Source organism: Elephantulus edwardii, unplaced genomic scaffold (genome assembly GCF_000299155.1).
Source record: "Elephantulus edwardii isolate Elephantulus edwardi_28Jun2011 unplaced genomic scaffold, EleEdw1.0 scaffold00034, whole genome shotgun sequence".
Classification (NCBI taxonomy): domain Eukaryota; kingdom Metazoa; phylum Chordata; class Mammalia; order Macroscelidea; family Macroscelididae; genus Elephantulus; species Elephantulus edwardii.
In genome coordinates, this window is record NW_006399784.1 from 2,921,531 (window position 1) to 2,927,140 (window position 5,610).

A 5,610-nucleotide genomic window follows, 5' to 3' on the forward strand; every position below is an offset into this window, starting at 1 on the left:
AAGGTATGGAGGGCTCCGGGGAGCTTGTGGTGTTCTTTTTGCCTGAAGTGGGGGTTGGCAGAACAGGTTTGACAGACGAACTGGGGAGGGGGGCTCTGGCCCAGTGTTTTCCAGTATTTGGGTGTGCCAGAATGGTAAGATGCCAAAGGAATCTTAACAGCAATAACAACATAGAGAGTGATCAGTTGGCCCAGCGGACTGAAAACAATGCTACTAAGCCAAAGGTGGGTGACTTTTAATCCACGGCTCTCGGGCCTGTCTTTCATTGGTTTTGTTCAAACATTCCTCTAGTTGGAATATCCCTGGTGTGTCCACTTGCCATACACCGGTAACTTATGGTTGCTGTGAGGCTGAACACTGTGACACTAATGTGTCAAATGCGTTAATTGTTGGTTACCCATGGCTGACTGTGTTGGGTGGCGCTCCATGATTAAAACAAGCTTGGAAGCAGGAATGGTATCCACTTCTGTAATAGTGTGTCTCTGGAAACCCTATGAACCTGGAGAAAGGATGGAAGACACACAAGTGTTAAAGGCTTTCCTTCATAGGGTCGCTCTGACTCGTCTGCGACTTGACAGCACTTAACAACAACAACCAACTTATTGCTGCCTGGAATTCTGATACAGAAAGTTTTTAAAAAATCAGAAACATGAGTAGTAAATTATGTTGTTATTGTTGTTATGGGATGTGGAGTCAGAAATGTCACATAACTGATAATCCAGTTGATTTTCAGAGGCTGTAAATTGCACAGGAAAAGATTCTTCATCTTACTACCTCTAAGCAGCAAGTTGCTTTGAATCACTTGCCTTTGGGTTTGCAATACAACTCCTTACCATTAGGAAAAGAGTACATGAAGTTCATTATTTTAAGTAATAAATTTCACAATAGTGTATTTCTTGTAGACAAATAAAATTTGAACTTCCAACATTTATACAGCCAACAAAATGCCTTACTCCTAATAAAGTCATTTTCTTAATCTTTCCAATGTATCACTCAACTCACAGTAAGTGTATAATGAAGTAGATGAACGCTCATAAGAAGCCTTGTAATGAGATCATGAGTTTATCATCACCGTTAAAAACAGTGAGACAGTATTTAAATAATTACAGTAACAAAATAGAATTTTATAGAATTTAGTTTCATGGTAGCATTGATTGTAAGAAATAACTTTAATCTTAATTTTGATCACCAAAATTAAAAATATAATTATTGCCTTTAAGAATTATTTTAAGATAATTAATCATTGAGATCAGAGAAATCAGGTTCTATGAGCACATGTTGTCAATCAGAAGTCTTATATTGAACACCTTCAATTTAACAAATAACATACTAGGAAGCCCCTTTTTCCCCCCTAGAGAAGAAAGTTTCCAGGACAAATACTGTTAAGATGTTAAGATCGAAATACCTGTAACTATCTGAGCACAGAGATGAGGGAAACAACTACATACAGTAAAAAAGCTAAAGGAAAGAGATTGGGTCAGAGATTAACATATGTAAAAGATTACCACAGAGATGAGCATTGAAGACAATGAGATGAATGAAAGCATCTGTAGAGAGATCATAAAGGAAGAAGAAGAAAGAAGGCTCAAGACAAGATACATAAACTATAAATCATTCTGTTTATTGTGAGCGTAGAGGAAAAGTTACAACGAAAGACAACAGGGAACATAAGAAAATCAATAGTAAATGAGTCAGATCCAACTACCAACAACCCTTCATTAGACCTCCAAATCTTTTTTGAGATGTTGTTGTTGTTGTGTATCATTGAGTTGGAATCAAGTGGTTGATATAATAGCCATTTGTTAGAAGATTGATAAATTCCACACTATGACTGTTGGGGCTTTTAATACAATGAAGACAGTGATAGTGTATTAAGAAATTTATTAAGATGGCAATAAACGCATAAAGAAATTCTCAAGGTCATTATTACTTAGCAGAATGCAAAACAAAAAGAGCAATCAGATAGCATTTTATCTCAGCAACAATAGCAAATTTTAAGAATGCAGAAAACAACAACTATTGGTGAGGGTGTAGAGAAATCAGAACTTTAAGATGCTATTGTTCAAATTTGAAGTGGTGCAATGACTGGTAAAAGACATAGTGTTTCCTCAAAAAGTTGGAAATAGAAATACCGTTTGAGTGAAAAATCTCGCTTTGTTATTATTGTTGTGTACAGATTCATCCTGGAGAAGGTTAAACCAGGCTGCTCCTTGGAGGCAAAGATTCTGAGGCTTTGTCTAATATGCTTTGGACATGTTGTAAGGAGGGACCGGTCCTTGGAGAGGGACATCATGCTTGGGAGGGTGGAGGGACCGTGCAGGAGGGGAAGACCCTCTATGAGGTGGATTGATTCAGTGACTGGGGTAATCGGCATAGGTGTGTTGGAGACAGTGCAATTGGCACAGGATAGAGTGGAGTTTAGGGCTGTTCTACATAGGGTCACTATGAGTCACAAGCAACTCGACGGCACATAACAACAACAATTATTGAGTCAGGACCAACTCATAGCTAATTTTCCAGTGGGTTAGTAGAGTCTGTAAATCACACAAGAGGAGATTGCTCATCTTTCTCTCACAAAGAATTTAATAGATTCTGGTCATGTACCTTTGGGTTGGCAGTGCAAACCCCTATGACTAAGCCACCAGAGCACTCTAAAATCTCACTACTAGGTATACCCTAAAGAAAAAAAAATTAGCATTCAAACAACTGCATGCATACCCATGTTCATCACAGCATTTCTTATAATAACAAACTGATGAAGATAACCTAAATGTGTATCAATGGATAAATTAATAATCACCACTGGGCCCACTGGGAGCATCATGATAGATGGTGAAGTGATTGAGATTATTGACAGTTTCAGTTTGTTTGGCTCTACAAGCAACACTTTATGTACCAGCAGCCAGGAAATTAAAAGAAGAATTGCACTGGGAAAGTCTGCTGTCAAGAGACCTCTCCAAGTTATTGAGGAGCAACAGTGTCAGTCTGGAGACTAAGGTACACCTAATACAGGTCATAGTCTTAGTCATTACTTGCTATGTATCAGAGAGCTGGACAATGACTAGGGATGATAGAAGGAAAATTGATGCCTTTGAATTTTGGTTCTGGAGAAGAGTATTAAGTATTCTATGAACTGTTGGAGAATAAACAAGTTCATCCTGGCGAGGGTGAAGCCAGGCTCCTCTGTGAAGGTAAGGATTCTGAAGGTTCGTCTGACATACTTGAAACATGTTGCACGGCAGGATCAATCTCTGGAAAGGGACATCATTCTTGGGAGGGTGGAGGGACAGTGAAGGAGAGGAAGACCCTGATGAGATGGATTGATTCCATCACTGGAGTAATGGGGATAGGTATGTCAGAGACAATGAGGTTAGTGAAAGTTAGAGCAGGGTTTAGGGCTGTTGTACATAGGGTAACTATGAGTCATAAGCAACTTGACAGCACTATGAACAACTACAATATTGAATCACAACTTTTTACTCTATTTTATCCATTCTTATTTCTAGAAATTGGTTACCATTATATTACTTTCCTCACCATAATTTTTTCTGTTTAATCTAATATATTATCATTATATGCCATCTAGTCAGAGCCAATTATTGATAGCTAACTATCCAGGGGATTTTCAAAGGCTTTGAATTAGACAGTGAAGAATGACTAACTTTTTTTTAATAGAAATAATTTTTATTTTTATTTTAGCAAAGGTTTACTTGGATTTCCATCCAGTCATCATTACACACTTTCCTCGCTACTCCCACCTCGTTGTTCATTGTTGCACAATTTTCTCCCTCCTCTCCATCCCAGGCTACTTTGTTTTCTATGCCCTCTATTCTGGACTTTTACCATGTCAATAATTACTAATCATATATTTCTTTAAACAGTTCTCTCCCTCATCTGTTCTAATACAGTGCTCATTATTTACCCACTCTTTTCACAGTTTCTTCAGTTTTCTTAGTTTTCTTCTAATTCCCATGTCAGCCCCAATCTACAACAGTGGAATGAGTATAAACTTTACCAAAGACGACATTAAGATGGTGAACAAACACATGAAGAAATGTTCAAAGTCCCTAGCTCTAAGAGAGATGTAAATCCAAACATCTATGAGATATCATCTCCCCCCAGTAAGAATAGCAATATTCAATTGGGTAGCAAAAAACAGATGCTGGTGAGGTTTTGGAGAAATTGGAACCTTTACTCATTGCTGAATGTTAATGTAAAAGGGAGCAACCACTTTGGAAGGCAGTATGACATTTTTTCAAAAAGCTTGAAATAGAAATACCATTTGACCCAGAAATTCCACTATTGGGAATATAACCTAAAGAAATCAGAACTGCCATCCAGTTAGACTCACACCAATGTTTATTGCTGCATTGTTCACAGTTGCTGAGGGATGAAAGCAACTCAAATGTCCATCAACAAATGAATGAATAGAGAAGCTGTGTTATCTTCACACAATGGAATACTATGCAGTGCTGGAAAAAAAGGAACTCATGAAATATTATACAAAATGGGTGACCCTGGAGGACATTATGCTAAGTGATTTATTTCAGTCACAAAAAGACAAGATTCTCTATCTTTAATCCACAAAATAGCTGGTGGACTTGACCACATACATTTTTGTTGGTAGCACAACTTCTTACTTCTAGGCCACCAGTGTCTTAGTTTTCTTGAGCTGGTGAAACAAAAGGCAAGGGAAAGAATTTACTAGATATAAAATACCATTTTCTCGCAATTAAAGGAGGGAGAAAATTTAACAACATCAGCTCCTAGAGGGAGACTGATTATTTTCACTGTGTGCAGAGATCTTCATCTCTTTCATATTTTCAGTGGAGGTTTTGTAACTTGCCAATAAGGGATTGTGCTACCAGTCCAAAACCATGCTTTTCCAATCCACCAGCTACTCCATAGAAGAAAGATGGGTAATTTCCTGTGTTATTTATTGCCCATGAAAATCCACAAGAAAAAAACTATGACTTGGTTCTAACTAAATGGTTCTTAACAACATATATGTATTCTGTTTCTTATTTAGGTTATTTTAAAAAATTATCTTATACTGGTTTGCATACAAGAGTCTTTTACATTGTGTTTCATTCATGTACATTGTACTTCACACATTCTTTCATTCACATTGTGTTTCATACAGTCATTTATATACAGTATATTTTTCTAAAATTACTTATAATTTATCTATGCCCGAGTGGCCTAGTGGCAAGAAGCTGTGCTGAAATCCTGAAGGCACGTGGTTTGTGGCCACCAGTTGCTCTGCAGAAGAAGGGTGAGCAATCTCCTTGTGCAATTAACTACCTCTGAAAACCTGCAAGACGGTCAGCTATGGTTCAGTTCCTACTCTATAGTATACAACAACAACAACCAATACCCCATCTTTCCAGGTCTGAACTGGATCTTTCCCATCCTTTCATACTTTGGGAATGTTGCTAGGATACTGGAAGGGTGGATGGTTGATGAAGACGAGGAAGACACCCAGCCAAGTGGATTGATATGATGACTGCAACAATGGACTCTTGTGTGTCAGGAGGTGTGATGATGGCACAGGATAGAACAGAGTTCACCCACAGCGTCCCTTTTCAGCAGGAAGTAGCTAAGAGAATA